This window comes from Lynx rufus, unplaced genomic scaffold (genome assembly GCF_022079265.1).
Source record: "Lynx rufus isolate CCGP_SWC_20201006 ecotype Redwood Valley unplaced genomic scaffold, mLynRuf1.p SCAF_16, whole genome shotgun sequence".
Lineage (NCBI taxonomy): Eukaryota > Metazoa > Chordata > Mammalia > Carnivora > Felidae > Lynx > Lynx rufus.
Genome location: NW_025814830.1, coordinates 38,437,968 through 38,460,693, shown reverse-complemented (window position 1 = coordinate 38,460,693; position 22,726 = coordinate 38,437,968). Strand labels below are relative to the sequence as shown.

Here is a 22,726-nt window from a genome sequence, read left to right as displayed (position 1 = left end):
TCAGATGGAGAATTCAAGTCTCTGCTTCTGCAGAGAATTGTAACAAGAGCGATCAGGAGACGCACAAAATGTGTGCTTAAAGACCCCCGTCTCAGCATGCTCTGACTTAAAATAGAAGCACAAACCATGTATTGATAGAAGTGTCTTTTATGATTGCTGTGTGGAAATATATATTTTTTTAATGTTTATTTTTATTTATTTTGAGAGAGAGAGAGAGAGAGAGAGGGCACAAGCGGGGCAGGAGGGGGTGGGAGCGAAGAGAGAGAATCCCAAGCAGGCTCTGAGCTGTCAGCACGGAGCCCGACATGGGGCTCGATTCCATGAACTGTGAGATCGTGACCTGAGCCGAAATCAAGAGCCAGAGACTTTTAACTGAATGAGTCACCCAAGCACCCCAGTGTGGAAGTGTTGATGTTGATAGTGGATAGAGTGGCGCCACCCTGTCCTGCCTTTCACGTGGAGATCCTGCCAAGCAAGTTAGCAATTGTGGGTGTGGGTTTTTCGTGGCTCCCGAGGCCCTGTTTGCTGGCAGTGTGCAAGTAACTGTGCTTTGGTGCCTCAGGAGGAAAGAGATGGGCTGGCCCCTCCCTGCCTTCAAAAAGCTCACGAGGCAGAGAGAGACATAATAGCAAGTTTAAAAAAGGGTAGAATGCAATCACAGATGAACAAGCCTTCCCAGGAGAAGGGGCAATCAAATAATGTCTGGCAGGGAGAGAGACAATCTGGGAAGGCATGGGGAGGAGGTGGCATTGAGTCCCGCACTGAAAGGCACATGTGGGACTCCAGTAGTCAGAGGTCACAGAGCAGCCCATGCCTTGGGGTTTTCCCAAAGTTTAATTATCTGGGGATCTTGTCAAACAACAACAACATTCTGACTCTGTAGGTCAAGGAGGAGAGGCAGAGATTCTGCACATCTTGGGCGCCTAGGTGGCTTAGTCAGTTAAGCGTCCGGCTTCAGCTCAGGTCATGATCTCATGGTTCCTGAGTTCTAGGCTCATGTCGGGCTCTGTGCCGACAGCTCAGAGCCTGGAGCCTGCTTCGCATTCTGTGTGTGTCTCTCTCTCTGCCTGTTGCCAGCTCTCTGTCTTTCGAAAATACATAAACATTAAAAAAAAAAAAATTCTGCACTTCTGATGGACTCTCTCGTGATGCTGCTGTTGGTGGCTCTAAGGACAAATCTGGGACCACCGAGTCGCCTGCCTGTACCTCCTGGACCTTTGAAGTGGGGGCTCACCTCAGGTTCTGGCCCAGGCTTGACATGTGGTGGTCTGAGAAGTGCTCTGTTAGAGAAGCGGTAGAGTAGAGGCTGGGAGACTAAGACTGATCTTAGGTTTTAGGTTTTAGGTAAAAGACCACCTGACCTGTCCTGATCATTGGCCCATAAATTCAGCCATTGGAACCCCTCCTCCTCCTTCCCCTGAAATTTAAAAAAAAAAAAAAAAAAAAAATTAATATTTGTTTATTTTGGAGAGAGAGAGAGAGCGCGACACACACACACACACACACACACACACACACACACACACACACACACACACACACACTCCAAAGCAGGCTCCAGGCTCTGAGCTGTCAGCACAGAGCCCGACTTGGGGATTGAAATCATCAACTGTGAAATCCTGACCTGAGCCCAAGTCGGCTGCCCAACCTACCGAGCCACCCAGGCACCTGGTCCTGAAATCTTTTTTTTTTTTTTTTTTAAGTTTTGATTTATTTATTTTGAGAGAGAGACAGAGAGAGTGAGTGACGGAGGGGCAGAGAGAGAGAGGGAGAGAGAGAATCCCAAGCAGGCTCCATGCTGTCTGCGCGAAGCCCGATTCAGGGCTCGAACACATTAACCATCCGATCATGACCTGAGCAGAGACCAAGAATCAGATGCTTCACTGAGCCACCCAGGCACTCCCCATCCTGAAATCTTTTAAAAGCTTACCTGGTAATTTCCACTGATACCTGTTTAACTATGAGCTCTGATATCCGGGGACATATTGCTGGAATATTACTTTGGTTCTTCAGAAAGAAACCGATGCCATTACTGGTAAAATTTTCAATGTTTTTATAAGCTGCCGTTCCAACTGTTTCTGACCAAGTACAGTGATAACTTTTATTTTTTTATTTTTTATTAAAAAAGTTTTTTAAAGTTCATTTATTTTGAGAGAAAAGGCAAGCAGAGAAGAGGCAGAGAGAGAAGGAGGGAGAGAGAATCCCAAGTAGGCTCTGCACTGTCAGCACGGAGCCCAGTGTGGGGTTCAAACCCGGGAACTGTGAGATCATGACCTGAGCCAAAATCCGGAGTCAGACTCTTGCCTGTCTGAGCCACCCAGGCGCCCCTCCAGTGATAACTTTTCAAAAACGTAGCTCATGAATTAATTAGGTAGGCCTCACTTTTAGGGACTTGTAACTGGGAGAAGGAGGGATTATACTCGTCCTTGTCTTAAAGCCCTCAGGGGTCCCAGTCGGCCTGCGTGACCTCCGCTTGAACCACCCGGGCAGTTGCAGATGGCATAAACGGACACCATTTGGACCCTGCCCTCTCCGTGTTTGGCATAATTGTGGTGGGGACTATAAATTGGAAACGTGTGTAGGCAGAGTCCCCTTACTGGTGGCAGAGGCAGAACTGAAAACATCACAGAGATGTTCCTTTCTGTTTCCTCACGAGGGCCACACCCGGACGGTGTCGGGGGGCTGTCGTGCGAGGTGTCCGCATCAGGAATTCTACCCTCTATACCTGTTTCGTAAGAATTTCATCAGGTTGTGTTCCTGACGGTGATGCTGTCGTCCCCAGAGGAAAACTCTGGCTGCATATGGTGGTGGTGGAGTTGTAGTTAAACGTGGCAGGCACATACGTCCACGGCCATGTACTAAATATACACATACATGTGTGTTTCCAATTTTCTTCCTAGATTTTGGCCCTGATTGCTTTCATCTGCATAGAGACCATCATGGAGTGCTCTCCGTGTGAAGGCCTCTACTTCTTTGAGTTTGTGAGCTGTAGTGCATTTGTGGTGACTGGAGTCTTGCTGATTCTGTTCAGTCTGAACCTTCACATGAGGATCCCCCAGATCAACTGGAACCTGACAGTGAGTATAGGTCACCACTCTCTGACCCTGGGTGCCGCTCGGCTCCGAGGGAAATTTGGAACCTCTCCGTGTGCTGTTTGGTTCCAGTTCATTTTGATACTTAAATATTTCATTGTAATTCAACTGTGAAATTTTAAATTTCTTTACTGGGTTGGATGAAACTATAAGGTAATTTGAATCTTCACTAATGGTAAAACCATCATAAAAATTATTTTGACCCCTTTAAAGATGTCATTTCAATTTTATGATCCCCAGAGAAGATTGGTAATGTTGATATTTACAGAATCTGGAAAGAGAAAATGGAATTAATACCTTTATTTTTTTTTCACACTGGACCCAGAAGCCATTTACAAAAGTATTGATTCAGGAAGAATTGAAATTATGAATGAAAATGACCAATGAGTTGCAAAGCCTAGGATTATCATTAAATTCAAAGCAACTGGTAGGACGCAGAGGGTTTGGTGGTTTGATCAGAGTCTTGAGTGGAAAAAGCGTGCCCTCTCGACGGTTTGGGTTCTTAATGACGGGCTCACCCTCTGATCAGCATGGGAAGCTCAGGCCTGGTCCCTCCCGGGCCCCTGTTCCTGGACTTGTGTTACTTTTCCTTACCCTGCTGAATGAGAAAGGAAACTTCATAATAGCACTTGGTTTTCTTGATGTTTCCTTGCAAACACTCATGTGCAAGAGCCCAAAGGAAATCGGTCAGAGACACAAGAAAGCACAGTCAGCTGCCTCCCCCTCTGTGCCTCCTGAGAAGCTGCAGGGTGGCAGGAGCAGGGAGGGTGCTGCAGACCGCCCACCCTTGTGTGAGCTCCTGTCTTGCTGCCTAGTGCTGGGTGTGTGCGGCAGCATGGAAAGTGTGCCCCGGGTGCAGGAGCCAGGGAGGAGGTCCCCTTGCCTGGGAAGGCCACCCCCATGGTGATCCTGTGGGGTACGGAGAGGAGCGGGTCTTCCTGGCAGAATACTCTGTGTGTTGTTCGAACTCCTGGGAGGGAATATAAAAGGAGAGCTGAACTAGAAAAGCTGATTTCAGTCGAAAACTCAGCTGGATTTGCCCTGGTTTTGTGACAGGTTTTAGCATCTCAGGTGGTTTTTATTTTTATTTTTTTAATGTTTGTTTATTTTTGAGAGAGACACAGTATGAGCAGGGGAGGGCCAGAGAGAGGGAGACACAGAATCTGAAGCAGGCTCCAGGCTCTGAGCTGTCAGCACTGAGCCCGACACGGGGATTGAACTCACAAACCTTGAGATCATGACGTGAGCCGAAGTCAGACGCCCAACCGACTGAGCCACCCAGGTGCCCCAGCATCTCAAGTATTTTTAATTTTTTTTTAATGTTTATTTATTTTTGAGACAGAGAGAGACAGAGCATGAATGGGGGAGGGTCAGAGAGAGAGGGAGACACAGAATCCGAAGCAGGCTCCAGGCTCTGAGCCGTCAGCACAGAGCCCGATGCAGGGCTCGAACCCACGGACTGTGAGATCATGACCTGAGCCGAAGTCGGACGCCCAACCGACTGAGCCACCCAGGCGCCCCTCAAGTATTTTTAAGATAAAGTTTGTGTTCTCCATTAAAAAATGTTCACAGAGTTGTGAGCATTTATCCATTTAAATTGACAGTGTAGTAGACAGAGAGCATAGGACAACCTCATTAGCCTCCTCCAACCAGAATGCAAAGTGCTGGAGGACCCGTTTGACAAAGAAGTGGCTGCCAGGAAGACCAGGGACTTTGAATTAGACATTTTTGGGTTCAAGTGCAAGGTGGTTCTTAAGGTCTGTGTGTGACTCTGGGCAGGTCACTTACAGCCGCATGTTGAAGGCCACCATTGTTAAGGTGGAGGCGATAGTATTTTACAGGCTTGTTTTTTTTTTTTTTTTTTTTTAATTTTTTTTTAACGTTTATTTATTTTTGGGACAGAGAGAGACAGAGCATGAACGGGGGAGGGGCAGAGAGAGAGGGAGACACAGAATCGGAAACAGGCTCCAGGCTCTGAGCCATCAGCCCAGAGCCTGACGCGGGGCTCGAACTCACAGACCGCGAGATCGTGACCTAGCTGAAGTCGGACGCTTAACCGACTGCGCCACCCAGGCGCCCCTACAGGCTTGTTTTAAGAAGGAAATGAAACAATGTGTATAAGGGGACCTCAAGCCAGTGTGCGCTGCTGCCTGCATAAGAAGTATTTTTTTTTTATAATTTAACTTTATTTTTTAAGATTTACATCCAAATTAGTATATAGTGAAGCAGTGACTTCAGGAGTAAATTCCTTAATTCCTTACCCATTTATCCCATCCCCCCTCCCATAACCCTGTATAAGAAGTATTAATATTATCACAAGTGAGAGTGGTTTTCTTTTTTTTTTTAACTATTAACAAAATTTTTTAAATATTTGTTTATTTTTGAGAGAGAGAGCAAGCAAGTGGGTGAGGGACAGAGAGAGGAGACACAGAATCCAAAGCAGGCTCCAGGCTCTGAGCTGTTAGCACAGAACCCAACGCGGGGCTTGAACTCACGAACTGTGAGATCATGACCTGAGCCGAAGTTGGACACTGAACTCACTGAGCCACCCAGGTGCCCCATGAGAGTTGTTTTCTATCAGCCACATCTTTCTCCTGCAGACTTCTGCCAGGATTGGCTTTACTCCCTTAATTCAGTCTTATCTTCTGATTTGACAGCTGTGAATCTGTTAAAAGACTTCACACTGCAGCTTTATAACTAATTCATATTGGTCTTTATCCCCAGAAATACCTACTTAGTGAGCTTTCTGGAATTCACATTTTTTCTATTTTTTTTAAAGTTTACTTATTTTTTGAGAGAAAGAGAGGGCGCAAGCAGGGAGAGGCAGAGAGACAGGGAGACAGAGAATCTCAAGCAGGCTCTGTGCTGTCAGCACAGAGCCCAACGCGGGGCTCGACCTCATGAACCGAGAGATCACGACCCGAGCCGAAATCAAGAGTTGGACACTTACCCAACTGAGCCACTCAGGCGTCCTGGATTTTCCTATGTTAATCATGAAGGGCTTTCTGCTTGGTGACTACCACATTATTCAGTCGTACTGAAGTGCCTCTTTTTCACTGGGAAGTTAACATACATCATTTTCTTCTGGACGGTGTTGGTGGAGCAAACACCTGAGTGAGTGATGTGGTCACTTGAGAATGCTTTCAATTTTTTGGGATCCGTTTTCCAGAATTTCCACCCCCCCCATTTTTTTTTAAGTTTATTTATTTTGAGAGAGAAAGAGAGGGAGGGAGGGAACCCCTAGCAGGCTCCCCGTCATCAGTGCAGAGCCCGATGTGGGGCTCGAACTCATGGAGCCGTGAGATCATGACCTGAACCGAAACCAAGAGTTGGATGCCCAACCACCTGAGCCACCCAGACGCGCCGAGAATTTCCATCCTTTTAGAGCAGAAGAAGGTGTTTGCTTATCCAACAGAAGAGTATGTGAGTACATGAACTTGAGGAGGTAGTACTTACTGAGGAGAGCTCAGGTCATCTATTCTTTGGGAGGGGAGAAAAAGTGAGCTCTTCAGGGCTGGACACAGCTTATTGGGATTGGGTTTCCCAGTTGGAATCCCTACAGAGGGTTGGCCTTGGCTGTGTTGTGTTTTTCTAACAAGGCGGTAGGAGTTATTGTCATCAACAGAGCTTGCTAGTGAATGAAATAGGGTGTGATTAGTATAGATTTAGCAAAACGGTCGTTCAGGAGCCTACATTGACATAAAAATATTCATGAAAAATGGCACATAAGGAGGAGGTTGCAAAGTGTGTATTTTATACAAGCATTATTTGATGCAAGCAGAAAGATTCTGTTAGCTCTGGGTTTGCTTGTTTGTTTGTTGATGAATCTATGGGACTTACCACGTGGTGTTTGTTTTTCTCTGTATATCAGGGGCTCATATGCCTGTGTGTCCTATCTGTGTTTACCTTGGTTAGTGTCCCAGGCCTCTTGCCCCACCCCTTCCTTCTCTTCTCTCATCCCTTTCCCACCACTGAAAGCCCACTAGCGGCTCCCAGTCTCCCTAGCTGGTGCTACGAGCCCGTCAGGGCCTGCTCAGCCTAACTTCGTAACCAGCAGGGAGGTCTGCACGTGCTGTCTCTCCTGCCCTACTCCCAATCTGTGTTTTCCCACCTTTCACTGTCAAATACAGATCATTCAGAAAAATTCATTAAAATGTACAGTTGAATGAAGAATGATAAAGACGGTGGAGTCACCGCTTGGGTCAAAAGGTAAATTTGACGTTCTTGAGAGTACTCTGGTCGTGATCTCTGGGGCCTCCATGTTCCTGGATCCCCAGGCTATTCCTCAGTTCTCCCCTCACTGAACATGTTTTAAATATATATTTTTTTCATTTGAGAGAGACAGAAACAGTGCCAGTGGGGGAGGGGCAGAGAGAGAAGGAGAGAAAATCCCAAGCAGGCTCCACGCTGCCAGCACAGAGGCTGATGCGCGGCTCCAACCCACGAAACCGCGAGATCATGACCGAGAGTCAGACACCTAACTGACTGAGCCACCCAGGCGCCCGCCCATCTCCTCACTGAACATTTGAGCGGAATCTGCCATGGAACGCTCTGTTCTTGCTGCTGTACTCTCCACTCTTGCCTGCCCTGATACTACCCTGTCCTGGCTTTTCTCCTTCCTCCTTGGTTTCCTTCTCAGTGCCTTAGCGGCCCTCGCTCATCCCACAGACCTCTCCGGATCAAAAACCCAGGTTGGTTGGGTGTTGAGTTGGGACAGTCTGAGTCACCCAGAGGAGCCACCTGAAGAGCCCCAAGGACTTGGTCGTGACTCATTGTGTGGGGTTTCTGACACAACTTTTTACACCAAATGTGTGTCTTTTTTTTTTTTTTTCTGACACCAAATCTGTGTAGTTTTTCCAGACCGAGCAGTTCTCTAATTCTCTGACACTAACTAGGTGTCCAAAAACTCAACTCCGTTCCGACACTAACGCCTACAGTTGACACAGATCCCCAGGCGAAGGGCTTAGTTCCTCGAGACTGCCCCCACTTCACACACCTGCCACAAATGGAGCTCCCAGGTCACCTGCACCAACTGCAGATTTGGGCGTTCTCACAGCTGCCTCCTCAGGCTCGTAGTTCTCTAGAGTAGCTTACAGAACTTGGGAAAAGTGCTTACTTATGATTACTGGTTTGTTGTAAAGGATACAACGCAGGAACAGCCACGTGGAAGAGGTGTGTTATGTGGAGGGCAGGATCCAGAAGTCTCAACGTGCTGGAGCCTCTGACCTCCTGGAGTTGGGGTGCAGCACCCTCCCGGCCTGGGTGTGTAGTCACCAGCTCGGAAGCTCCCTGAACCCCGTCATTCGGAGGTTTTTAGGGAGGTTTCATTATGTAGGCATGATTGGTTAAAATCGTTGGTCGTTTGGAGGTTGAACCCAATCTCTAGCCCTTCTCCCCTCCCTGGAGGTTGGTGCAGATGAGGCAGAAAGTTCTAACCCTCTAACAGCCTGGTTGGTTTTTCTGGTAACCACCTCCCATCCTGAAACTATCCAGGGGCTCCAGAGAGTCACCTCATTAGCACAAACTAATGGTTGTTTATGGTTGAGAGGGGCTCCTTATGAACCACAAAAGATACTCCCGTCATCCCAGAAAATGCCAAGGAACTGGGGACAAAGACCAAATACATATTTTTTTATTATCCCACACTCATCCTTTCTGGCACTCCGTTTCTTTCCCCATAAAAGCAGAACAAAATAACACGTGTCCTACTTTATACATATTTTGGGTCATAATTAGGTTAGGATCTGTGAAGTTATACACACATGTGCGCGCGCACACACACACGCACACAGAGTTGGCACAACAGGGACTCCATGGAGAGTATTTGCCACTATCATCAGTATTAGGATTGTCCCTTTGATACTGGGGCCATTCGAGCACAAGTCCGTGCGTGGTATAGACTGAGTGGCTGTGAATTTGCTCTCTCATCCTTGTGTAGAACCGATGCCAGAGCCAGCCACGGAGCCCCGTGGTTTGGGAGCAATTGCAGTGACAGGCTGGGGCCCAACCTCTTCACAACTATCTCACCTGTTACCAGTCCGGCAAACATGAACCGGATACCTACTTTGTGCCAGGACTTGGAACTGAAAGCACACGGCAGGTGGATGCAAGCTGCTTGCCTGTGGACAGGTGTGCTCCATCAGATCCAGTTTTGTGTGTGGCCTGGCAGGACACAGGCAAGGAGGTGGTGGATTCCCTGGGCAGGAGCCTGGAGTGGGTCAGTCAGGGGAAGTTCAGAGAAAACGCCAGATTCCAGCTGGGCCTTGAGAGATGAGTGGGTGACTCCTGGGCACAGAGTGTGGAAGGGTGGGGCACGTTACAGGACGGCCCGTTCTCGGGGACTGGCTTGGGCTTGTAGACTCGGGGCCTCTGGGGCTGGAGACCGGGGAGGCAGGCAGGTGGTTCTCCTACTCAGACCCCGCTGACCCTGTGGTTGCCATAGGGCACTTCTGGAACGGTTTTTCAAAGGCAGCTAGAAGGTTGTTTGTTTGTTTGTTTTTAAGAACTTAGTTTTTTTTTTTTTTTTTTTTTTTTTTTTAATGGTATTGTATTTTTTTTTTAATTTTTTTTTTTTCAACGTTTATTTATTTTTGGGACAGAGAGAGACAGAGCATGAATGGGGGAGGGGCAGAGAGAGAGGGAGACACAGAATCGGAAACAGGCTCCAGGCTCTGAGCCATCAGCCCAGAGCCCGACGCGGGGCTCGAACTCACGGACCGCGAGATCGTGACCTGGCTGAAGTCGGACGCTTAACCGACTGCGCCACCCAGGCGCCCCAGAACTTAGTTTTTTACGTACAGTCTTCTGGTGTTTAAATGTCGGCGTGTTCAAATTTGCTTTAAAAGCCGTGCAAGTCAAACCTGTCTGTGGGCCAGATATGGTCAATAGGTCTCGGGTTCGCACCCTCTAGGCCACACCCTGTTGATCTGTTCTTGGAGTTACAGGGGTTCACATCTGTACCTCCTGGTGTGTCACTGAAGAAGGGACCCAAGTGTGTGTGTATGTGAGGGTGGTTTTCATCCTTTTCATGAGCCTGCGTGGCTCATTTGGTTAAGCATCCTGACTTTGGCTCAGGTCATGATCTCGCAGTTCATGGGCTTGAGCCTGTTGTCGGGGGCTCTGTGCTGACAGCTCAGAGCTAGAGCCTGCTTCTGATTCTGTGTCTCCCTCTCTCTCTGCCCCTCCCCCACTCGTTATCTCTGTCTCTGTCTCTGTCTCTCTCTCAAAAATAAACATTAAAAAAAAAAGCATTAAAGAAAGTTAAACACCACTGTTGACTACTCCCCCCAAAGCCTGTTCTCAGGTCATGTCCATGTGCGCCCCCTAATGTGAAGGACGAACCTACAAGGCCTGATGTTTGTTTCATGGATGAGGAACTCATGTAGTTGATGCTGATGAACATGTGCAGTATTCCACTTTTAAGCCTTTTAATAAAGCCATGTAGGGGAATAAGTGTTTGTTACAGAAAAACGGGAAGATACAGATAAAGGAAAAAAAAATCATGTGATGATCCAACACAAATGAAAACATACGTCTACACAAAAGCTAGTAAGTTCATAATAGCATTGTTTAAAACAACCGGAAAGTGGAAACAACTCAGATGTCCAAAAACTGATGAAAAGGTAAATAACATGTGGGGTACCTGTACAATGGAATACTATATAGTAAGAGAAGGGAATGAAGTGTTGATCTGTGCTCCATCCTGAATGAACCTTAGAAATCTTAAACTGAGTGGGAGAAGCCAATCCAAAAGAGCACATAATATATAATTCTATTTATATGAAATGTCCAGAATAGGAAGATCCAAAGAGACAGAAAGCAGGTTAGTGGTTGCCTAGGATTAGGAGAGGGATGAAGAATTAACTGCTAATGAGTTTCTTTTTGGTGCTGAAAATGTTCTAAAATTAGATAATGGTAGGTGCGCCTGGGTGGCTCAGTTGGTTAAGTATCTGACTCTTGGTTTCAGCTCAGGTCATGATCTCATGGTTTGTGAGTTCGAGCCCCATGTCTGGCTCTGTGCTGACAGCATGGAGCCTGCTTGGGGTTCTCTCTTCTCTGTCTTTGTCCCTCCCCACCTCTCTCTCTCTCTCTCTCTCTCTCTCTCTCTCTCTCTCTTCCTCTCTCTCTCTCACCCTCTCTCAAATAAATAAATAAACATTAAAAAAATAAAATAAAATTAGATCATGGTAATTGAATTGCACATCTTAATTGGGTATATTATATGGCATATGAGTTCTATCTCAATAAAGTTATTAAAAAGTCATACGTGATACAAACCATTGGGATAACCACTTGTAAAACTTGATATAAGCTTCCAGACTACGTAGACTATCTTTCATCTAGGCATGTATGTTGTGATATGTGTGTGGGGGGTGGTGTGGAATGGAATCATTAGAATTATGCTTTTTCACTTAAACTATTTTAAGTATATTTCATGTTAAATATACAACTTCACCATTATTTTAATGACTGCATAGTGTTCCATTGTGGAGATACCATTTTATTTAACAACTCCTTTATTCTTGAGCATTTTGTTTGTTTCCAGTTTTTGAGGGTTTTTTTTGTTTTTGTTTTTTTGGTTTTTTTTTTTTTTTTTTTTGCCATGTTAAGGATTATGACGAACATCCTTATACTGAGACCTTTGCACTAGTGTGATATTTAAGATGAATTTCCAAATGTGGAAATCATAGGCAACACGAACCTTTTTAAAACCTTTGATGCATATAGGCCCTTGACCAATTTATATTTTTACACTGTCACCAATAATGTACATACTATTTGGTTTGATGTTTGGCCTCAGCATGTATCACAAAACTCCCCCCACTTCTGAATAGTGTTTGTTTTGGAAAGTACATTTTATATTCTTTATTCCTACAGCACCTTACCCAGACCTGAGCATTTTAACTGAACACTTCCTGGTTTGAATTTGTGAAAAACTTGCCCTTACTTCACATTGGTCACAGCTGAAAACTGTTGTGCTGGCAGACGGTTTCTGAACAGAGTTTTGTAGTCGGCGCTTGCTTCGCTCTGTGAGCCCCTAGGGAAGCCCGCACCAGCAGTGTGCTGGGGTTCCTGCTGCGTAGGCTCAGTACCTCTGTGATGAGAACGTTGCTTTTTTGCAACTTTGGAAAGAGATGATGGGGCACCTGGGTGGCTCATTTGGTCGAGCGTCCGACTCTTGATTTCAGCTCAGGTCATGATCCCAGGATTGTGGGATCAAGCCCCATGTTGGGCTCTGTGTTCTCATCACGGAACTTCATTGGGATTCTCTCTCTCTCTCCCTCTCTCTTCCCCTCCCCAACTCCGGCACACATACACACACGTCTGTGTGTGTGTGTGTGTGTGTGTGTGTGTGTGTGCGCGCGCGCGTTAGCACGCGCATTCTATGTCGCTCTCAAAATAAATAAACATTTTTTAAAAAAAGGAGTTGGCCCTTGAGGACCCACCTGGTGTTGATGCACAAACAGTCCAGCATTTCCCCTGGATTTTGCTTCCCTGTAGAGATTATATGGACTCTGGTATGACCCCGGCTGTCAGCATCCCATTGTCATATTGGCGATTACAGAAGCAGCAATTAATGTACAGGGAACCGTAGCTGTGAGTGTCTCCACCTGACCCCTAGAATAACTCTGTGAGGTGGGGGTACTGTCCCCACATGAGACACAAGAAGCAAAATGGCTTGTCCCAAGTCATGGTGGGTAAGGACCCACGTCAGGCTGTGACACTTAATCGATGTGCTCTGTTTGTCTTCACAGCTGAGACAGGAGTTAAATCTTGGAAGCATTGGATACCTAACCTCATTTGCTTTGCAAAAAACTTAGGAGAAAATCCTCTAGGTTTTAGCCATAGAGACCCATGAAAGACCATGCATAGTAAAGAGTGTGAGGTCTAAGTGAGTTCTCTAGGTCTAAAAACCCATGCACTTGCCAAGTCACAAATGAATGGGGGGGGTGGCGATGGAGGGCACTTGGCCAGTTACAGTACATTCTGGACTTCTGGGGAGTGCTGCCCATGCTGAGGTGATTTTAACTTAATTTGAAAAGATGACAGTAGAACTCAAAATGGTAATTAACGTGCGTGTCCTTAATGGGTTAGCAGTTTGGGTTTCTGTAATAATTCATTAAGAAATGACAACGTGGTTGATTAAAATGTGGATTTTGCTGTGGTGACGTATCAGGTAGCATCATCATAAGCTGGTGTCATCTTTGCCTTCCTTTGTGGGACCAGTACCCCTGGGCCATTGAGACTAAAATATGGTGTCATCAGAGAGGCTGGGCCTTGTGCTACTTTTAGGGCAAAGCAGGAAATCATTCTTTCCAAGTGACTTTATCTTCTTCTTTAGGATTTGGTCAACACTGGACTCAGCACTTTCTTTTTCTTTATTGCTTCGATTGTACTGGCTGCTTTAAACCACAAAACCGGAGCAGAAATTGCTGCCGTGGTAAGTGAACTCAGGCTGATTTGTGCACCCTGTGACTTGCTCTCCTCTGTCCCCTAGCCTGCGTCCTGCTCGTTCTTCCCTAGCTTTTTCTTTGCTAACGATGTTCTTACTGAGTCAGTGGAGGTCCTGGTTCCTTCAGCGCTGTGGTTCTCAAAGTGTGGTCCCCAGAAGAGCAGCCTCAGCATCACCGAGGAACTTGTTAGAAATGCCATTCCCAGGCTCCCCCAGAGCCACTCAATTAGAGATCCCCAGTAATAAGCCCTCCGCGTGATTCAGGTGCATGCTCAAATTTGAGAATCACTGCTTTAGTCTGTTTCCAGAGCCCTGCGTGTCTGTTAGTGATGTTACTTCTAAGAGCCTTATCTGTCAATGTGGGGGGGAGAATCTTAATGAAGAAGAAGTAGGCCTGACTCCATGTAGCAGTCAGGTGACATGTTTTTGTTCTTTGAGGTGGAATGCCTTCGGGGGAGGGTGGGAACCAGATAACCTTAAGACTTTCACGCTCTGTGTTTTGCATTTCTATATTGCTCTGTATTTATAATGAACATGTAGCACTTTTGCCATGGTGGGGGTCTGCTGGTTTGAAACGTTTGTAAAAAATATTAAGCCAGCTACTGTCCCTAGTGTCACTCAGTGGATTCATCATCAGTCCTTTCGAATCATTAAGATTATACTGCTTTTTACCCCGGAGCTGACCACCTGGAGCTGCCCAGGGGCGAGGCAGCTGGACAGCAGACAGAGGCTGGGGGGCTGTGATTTGGAAAGTCAGGCATTATGGCTTGATTAGGGGCTGACACCTGAGACCCTCATTTTCTGTCTATATGGTATTTTGGTCTACATTTTACTTTCTTACCTGGGACCGGTGGCCATGAAGGTGTTGTAAAAGAGGCACTTCTGTGATTGTTTGTTTTTTAACTTTTTTTAACGTTTATTTATTTTTGAGAGAGAACGTGCACAGGAGGGCCAGAAAGAGGGAGACAGAGGATCCGAAGCAGGCTCTGCGCAGTGAGCATAGAAGAGCCCGACACGGGGCTCAAACCCACAATCCCCGAGATCACGACCTGAGCCAAAACCAAGAGTTGGCCGCTTAACCGACTGAGCCACCCAGGCCACCCCTGTTTGTTTGTTTTTAATAGACTCAAAATACTTTCAAAGAAGTCTTGGGCTGTCTTCAGGTGATGCAGAACTTTATGTGGGTCATGTTCACTGCGCACTTGGCCACAGTCAGACAGCTGAATATCAGTGGGTCTGGGCATTGTGGGTACAGCTGGGACAGTTGCACACATCTCGGGTGAATGTGAGCTGCCCAGGGCAGGTCCTGCCCTCACACCCGGTACGCGGCTGACGTGTCTGAGGACTGACCGTGCCCGTGTTTTGCAGATATTTGGCTTCTTGGCAACCGCGGTATATGCAGTGAACACGTTCCTGGCGGTGCAGAAATGGAGAGTCAGCATCCACCAGCAGAGTGCCAGTGACTACATCCGAGCCCGCACGGAGTCCAGAGACGTGGACGGTCGCCCTGAGATCCAGCGCCTGGACACATGAGCACCTGCCATCCTCCTCCCTCTTGTCCCCGTGCCCATCCTTTCAGACAAGTTTTCTTTCCCTCATCATGTCAGATTTTCCCGTGATTAAGTTGAATTTTGTCCTCTTTGGTGAAAGTTCATCCTGGGAAAGGGTTTTCAGAGCCCCCGTTGGCAGGTATTTGAGGCAGGGAGCCGCCGCGCCCAGCTGTTCTGACCGAGGCGGGTGGCAGAGGCCTGCCGATCGGTCCAGCGTTGGGTGGCCGTGGTTGCCGCCGACCTTTCCGGCTGCCGCGTCTGCTTTAGGTCTTCGCTGTCCCCGAGCACAGGCTTCACATCTGACTCCGAGCCACCCTGTCATATATTTTTGTGACAGCTCAAGACTTTGGATTAATGGGGGCTGCTAGGAGGGGGTGGAAATCAAGGAATGAAGGTGTGGGGTTGGCAGCGATCGCCGGGCAGCCCCCTCGCGAGCTCCGGGGCACCATTTAGTCTTGCCGCCCGGAGCCTCCCCTGCTCCTCGTCTTCCACTCTTGGGGCGTCGACACACCCAGCACAGGCCCAGAAAGCCACGCGTGATGCTGAGGGTCTTGGTGATGGGGGCGCTGGTGGAGCTCTTTGCCGGGCCCAGACTTTACGGGGATGGGAAAAGCTGCTGCCCTCTTGGGGCCGTTCAGTGGGACTGCTGACATGCGGGAAGGTCACCTTTCGGTTCCCACCCTGCTGAGAAGTCACTCAATTAATTCTTCCTGAAATGCGTCACTTCCCTGAATCCCAGATTCTCCTCCAGGACCGTGGGGACCATCTTGTTTTCTAGTTTCAGACCCACCCTTACTACTTGGAGGCTGAATTGCAGGCTTCCTGCAATTTTGCCTTCTCAGGTAAAAGCCACAAAAAAAACAAAAAACAAAACAAAACAAAACATTCCACCAACCAGAATGCCGGCACCTTTGCTGGCTTCATGGACCACAGGTGGGGACACACCTGTTTTAGGGATGTGTGCGAATTTTTAAATGCCTGAGGACAGTTCTAAAGTGATTCTGAGTAGGTTTGTCCAGGATTTGAAAATACTTGAATTTCCAGCACGACACACCCTTTCACTGATGTTCCAGAAGGCACGGGTTGTGGCTTTTGTGCCTCAGGGTCATGACTATGAACATTGACCTCGGAAGTTGCTGGGGAAAATTCTAGTTATGTAAGGTTTTGGATGGATTCTTGATAAAGTGAAGATGATTGTGGTGAATGTGTTACATGAACCCCTTTGAGGCTGTAGGTTTTTTTGTTTGTTTTTGGTTTTGTTTTTTTTCTCGTCGGGAAACTATAATTGTATCTTTCATGGAAAAATTGCCCGTAACTTGTTGGGTTTTCACTCTCTGAACTGTTTTGAATGTTTACAAACCTCCGTGTCTCTCTACTATTCTGTGTCTGGCTGTCACCAGGGAGGAAACCCGCCCTGCCCCAGTGGGGATGGGGGTGGGGGGCGGCAGCGGGTTTGCAGCCCGCGGAGGATCCCCAGGATCTTGTCTAGTAGTGAATGACTGCAGCTTTCGCCGCGTGCTGCGTGAGGAGAGAGCGAACACAAGTGTGTGCTCGGAGGTGGGGAGCAGAGCAGGTGCGAGAGGGTGTCATCCATGCACCCGTGGCATCGCACGCCTCGCAGAAGAGCAGCATCTCATTTCCCAGCGCAGGGACCACTGCTAGGCAGGCGGTTCTAGGGCAAACGGTACCTTCCACGTCTGAAGGGTCGGGGCTAGGGGTCAGCCGCCTGAACCGACCGTCCGGAACTGGCCGAATTCTGCTGCGGTTCCTTGTCCGCGTCAGGGGCGGTGGGTTGTCGGTGCAGACCCCGCCGGCCCGGGGGTCACGCACCTCCCCTGCACCCACACGGGTCCGATCGAGCCCCCTTCCCATGTGTGTTGTGAGGCGGCACCAGTCACGCCTCACAAACTTTGAACTTCTTATGTGTAGTGACTTCTGAGGAGATGATGACATCTGGATTTTATCTGTTCATTTTTCTGTATTTATTTTGCATTTGTCGACTGTGTCTGCATAGTCTGAAACGGGCTTCTCTCCCTCTGAGATTTCCACTTAGAAACAGGGCCACAAAGACCCAGCCTCGCATTGAGTGGGGCCCACGTGGAAGGACCACCCTGAGCTTTATCAGGAATCTGCTGGGAGTCATGTTACTTGGCCTCAGTAAAAAGCCGCCTTTGAAGTGAGATCAAGAAAAAAGAATACCACTCGGGCAGGATTGTTGCCCAAGTTTTTCCAAGTGGCTGCAATAAAACCAGTTTATCACCTGGTGGAAAAGGGCCTGTTGGCCTCCCGAGGATGTGTTGAAAGCTGCAAGTAGTGGTTCTGAAGCCCATTGCAATTGTAAATGCTTATAGGTGATAAAAAGTGATGATCCCTTGTGCCACCGAGGGACGTAGTGGTCACTTTGCATCTTAGTGTTAGAATCTTCGGAATTATTTATGTCCCTGTAACTATTTAATATCCTTTGTGCCATGAGCCTCCCCCATGGTTTCTGTAAATATATTTCTTTATATTTAATTAGCTCCCACTACAGCCAGAAGCAGCCAGCTCTCTTATTGGTGTGGCGCAGAGCCCGGGAGGAGACCTCCTCGCGCAGCAGCGTGGCGGGGGCAGTTCTGAGAGGAGAGTGTGGTTGTCTAGGGCGAATGTGACGACACTTGTTTTTCTTGTTGCCTCTGTGTGCAAACAGGACAATCTAGATTTAGGGGGCGCTTAGCAGGACTTTAGTTTTGTTTTTGCAAATTGAAGGAAGCCTATTTGTGCATGTAATGGTTCCATTGTGGACCACATCCATTTGGTTTGGGGTATTTTAAGGCTGAGGCAATCTCAGTGTTTCTCAATTTTCTGGTAGGAGGATGCTGGCTTTCCTAGTTTGTGCCAAACTTGATGGGAACTGCAGTTGCTGTGTAGATTGGACTTTGTGCCTGGAGACCGTGTGGTGGCGACCTTCCAGCCTCCGGTGGAACCCCTGGTGGTTTTAGATAGATGCACACCGACGTCTTCAGAGAAAGTCGATCTTGGCACCGATTTTGGTTGATGTGGTATTTTCTCCCTCGGATTCTCCTGTATGTTTCTCTACAGGGTTGAAGGCGTGGAGGGAGGGAGAGGTCTTTTTCTTTTCATACAGAAAGATTACAGTCATGGAGGCCGAAAGTCGCTCGTTGGTCCCATATAAAGCCAGGGAAGGACAAAGGTAGTCACAGATTAAAACTCTCTAGGACAAGTTTGATTCAGAGTATTTTATTTTAGATTTTTACTCTGTGCAGAAACACTCATCCCAGAGAGGTTACCTTTGCCTACAAAAAGGCAAGGATGTAGTGGCCTGTCCAGTCCCGGTCTCGGCGGCTGGAACTGAAAAGCCAGCGGGGACAGAGCCTGGCTGGTCACATGGGAGCCAGCAGGACTCACCGGCTCTGAAGGCTTGACTCTCGGGGGCGGACTACAGCCCCGGCCCTCAGGGCACCACGACTGTCCCCTGGCAGGGAGGCGCACGCCTGTGGGTAGGCATGAAGTGTATCTGACGTGTTAGATGGTGAGAGCTTTTGACTCCATTGAAAACATGTCTCCTCTTTTAAAAAGTTTGCCACTTCCTCTGCCTTCCTTTGATGGTTTCTTAGCGATTCAGACTTGGGTTCAGCCACAGGCAGTCTCTTGAGGCGAGGAGGCACTCTTTTGTCTGCACGTGTGTATGGATTCTTGCTTGCAACGAACGAGCCTGGAATAAGGCCTCTGTGTATTATGTCCTGTGTGCGGTCCAAGCTCACCTCGTCGTGCAGACAATCATGTGCTGTTTGGAAGAAACTCCTCACCTCTCCACGTGTCTAAGAGGTGGCCCAAGTTCTAATCTCTGGCTGTGCAAGATTTTCTGTGAGTTCTCAGAACCAGCCCTAACGTAAGTAGTGTGTGGAGGCGATGTGTGGCCAATTTAGTGATTCTGGAAGGCAGTGATGACTTAAGTGGTTCCCACTGTGCCATCCGTGTTTAAAACCAGGCAACCGGGAAGTCATCCTGCTACTTCCCGACTGTCATTTTCTCCATATCTTGTTTACAGGAAAATAAGGACATTAAACAGGTAAAGGCAAAAAGCACTTTCTAGGTAAAGGCTACTGCCAATTGATTCTCTCTAGGAAAATAAAAAGTTGTTCTCTGCCCCAAGGGACTGTCATTAGCTTTTGAGGTCCCCAGACACCTTTTTGGTTCCTAGTGAACTTTGCAGAACCCAGGACTTCTGTCTGCCTCAAATTTTTCTTACCTTATCAGCACCCACTCTCAGGACCAGCTGGGCAACAGACTGGAGAGTGGAGCAGGGGCAAGAATGGGAGGTGATAGGAGAGAGGGGCCCAGCACACCCAGACTGCGTGCCTCCGGGGAACTGGCCATCACCCTGCATGTGGTCACCGACCCAGGCCATTTTGAAAAAATGTGCTCGGTTAACTACCTTCCTTTTCTCTTGTCTTTGGAAAAGTGAGGGCTGAGGTTTGCATTCAGTCTGAGAGCCAAAGCTGGATGTTGGGACCAGTATGCCTTGGAGCTCTGGGTCGGCTCTTGAGGTCTGGACAGGGGACTCAGATTCTGGTTTGGGTCCACCTTAGAGAGGACGCAGACCTAACACAGGCCTCCTTGAGCTTTGTCACCTTTCCTGGCTTTTTATAAAATCTCGTGTTTCCTCCTCTCTCAGCAGATATATTATTGAGATCATAAGAACTGTGTGGTTGAAAGGTTATTTGAAACATTTGACCCTGTCTGTTGCTTTTATTTAGAAACTGTCCCTGATAGAAAATACCCTTAATCTCTGTTAGATCTAGAAGAATTTTCTTCTGAAAATGAATGTTCCGTTTGACTTTCCTTCACACCAGTAAGTGGCATTAGTGGCATTTATACACTCTTAGGCTTGAAACAGAGGAATGGGGCCGATGTGTTCTTCCTTCTTTGGTCTAGATTATATTTCTGTCCCATTTCGGTGCAATTTCTGAACCTTGGGGATTTTTTTTCCCTCTCTGGTTTCTCTTATCCCATAAATGTAACAATAAAGAAAAAAGTTACCTACAAGCCCACTGAGGTTGAAGCAACAGCAACTTGCCCAAAATAAAGTTTAGCTTATGGATCCTTGAATAGTGCATCTTGTTCCTAGGGTCAGTTTGTTGTCCGCATTTTCATGCCAAGACTTTAATTAGGGTCACCTGCTTGCTCATCTAGACACCTTGGAGCGGCAAGTTTTCCTTGGGATGCATTGTACGCAGAGGCCAGAGAGCCTTCATTAAGGAGTTAATAGCCTGGACTCTAGTGGGCTGTCAGAACCTTTCTGGTTCCAATTTCCAGTAGGAACTGGTCTCAAATGACCTTAATCAGCTTTGTTGACGGGATTAGGGTGAGGTGAGGTTTCTTTTCATAATTGTGCCTCAGACCAGAGAAGGTAGGACACAGTTGATTCGGGTACTGGTTTGTATGGGACTCAGTCCAAAACTGTCACATCGGAGTTGTCTCTGGAGAATGCTGCTGAACCCCAGTAGAAAGCATTTCCTGTTACCAGGAAATGAGGACAGTGTGGGGACCCGGTTGGTGCCTGTATCAAGCAGGGCCAGGTCTAACTGATGCCTGCCTCCTTCAGTGGGCCATTTTGCTTTCCTGCCTTTTCCAGAATTGATTTCGCAAGTTTCCCTTTCTGCAGAAGTGAAGGAGGCAAAGAATCAGAGCTTGAAGGGAGAATTGGCTGGTCCAAAGGCTGGGGGAAGGCTGGCTCGTGGGGAAGGACGAGGGCAGGAGGCCCAGATGGACCCCCAAGCTGGCCTAGACCTGCACAGGGGCTGACTGCTTCCAGCTCCTTCACTCTGTAACCCGTTTAAAAACGAGTTTTCAAATCCTGCCTCATGATGAGACTGACACATGTGGATAAAACCAATGCTTTTGTTGACTTGATTTTGATGTGGTTCCCTCTAAGAGAATGTAGGGATCGAAACTATTTGTATATGTTGAAATCTGTAGGGGTTCGGGAACCCGTGGCAAAAACACTTAACTATTTATTACAGGTATGACTGTATTTTTTTTCCCCCGAAGTAGGTAATTCTGTCTTTGTATATTTTAAGACAAATAATAATCACTTCACCTTCGGTGCCTTCTGTGTGTCAGTCACATAAACACTTGTCAATCATGGAACTGAAAAAAAGATGTACATTTAGTTCAACCAGATGACACTATTTTTGTAGCATGATGTTAGATCGTGTCCTTTTAATATTGCTTTTAGCAATGATGGCTTTGAGGTTTAGCCATTATCCCTTTAAACTTCGTTATGTATTTTAAAAAAGAGAAAAAACCACACCCACCTTGGCTCTTGCTGTCTCCTCTCTGCTGCTTTCTCCCCAATGACTTGTTTCTGCTTATTTCAACAGTCTGAGAGTAAGCGTATATTTCTGTGAAATAATTAATCAGTATAACTGCATTTGGCATTTTTAAACCACTTGTTCAGTTAGGGAGAGCCACTGCTCGCCTCAAACGGTAAGAGGAAAGTGGTTCTGTAGAAAGGAAAAGCATGGAACATCCGTGGCGCTCTGATTTTCCCCTTTAGGTCTGACACAGTGAAGATCTCCCTTGCTGGCGGGCTGGTGAAGCAGAGGACCAGCTCAGGCCCACCTCCAGCCTTGCCTGGGAGAGAGGGGCTGCCCAAGGGGCCTCCACTGACTTTGGTTTGTGGACTCCCCGGGGTGGGCTCAGTGGCCCTTTCTGGTTTTGCACTTGGACAAAATAGACTCCCTGCTATGAGGAGCTTGCTGACATTAGATAACGCTCTAGCTGCTCTGTTGGCTTTCCCACCCCTCCCATATCTATAGGACGCGAGTTCTGTGTGAAGAAAATTCTTTGAGTGAACTAGCTGAGCCACTGCAAAATGAAGGAATAGATTTACTCAAACTGTAGCTTCTTTTTTGTCCTTTGGAAGGGCCAGAAGATGTCATTATTTTAACAAAGGAGATGAAATCAGATGGCTAATAGCTCCAATATGATTATTCATTGGTACTTGGCCGGGTGGCACTTTTGGGGGGCAATGTTAACTTAGTAACGATTACATTTTGCTTCTTAGAAGTCTTTTTCCTTTAATCGTTTAGGCACAGCTGTGGGGCATTCTGAGGTGATGACCATTTGGCAAACATTGGTTTATGCTGTTGGTGGGTTTCCTGGCTTCTCAAACCCTGGCTTGTAGGTTTGACGCTATCCATTTGGAGTGGTGTTGGGGCCCCAAAGCCTTTGCTCCTGTGGGTTTGTCCCCGACAGCAGACAGAGCCTCACGCTGCCCTCAGTTTTGCCCCTTTGTTTCTTTTGAAGGACCTATTTTTCATGGTACTCGTCCTGATTGTTTTCATAGTGTTCAAATCTGTATTTTTGTATGTAGAGGGAAATAATTTTCTCAGCACTAATCGTTAATAAATATTGTATTAAATTGTCACGAAGGAGTTCTTGTTTAATAAATGGACATGTAAAAATGGCATTGTCTCCTCGCTCCGACTTCCCTCCCGTCCCTTCAAAGGCCGCGGACCTAGTTCCCGAAACAAGCTTGTGAGGTGGTGGCTGAACACAGCCCGCCTCCGTGGCACAGGCCGGGGTATGGGTGTGGACAGGCAGCCTGGCTGGCTGAGCTGGGCAGG

General features: G+C 47.4%; 1 long non-coding RNA gene across 1 annotated transcript; it reads left to right on the top strand.

Moving 5' to 3' along the window:
- Window positions 1-2,904: 2,904 nt before the first annotated feature.
- On the top strand, window positions 2,905-22,202 carry LOC124511364 (uncharacterized). Its single transcript, XR_006961873.1, has 3 exons — window positions 2,905-3,077; window positions 13,435-13,533; window positions 14,914-22,202. It is a non-coding gene; the product is annotated as an uncharacterized LOC124511364 (long non-coding RNA).
- Window positions 22,203-22,726: the final 524 nt, after the last annotated feature.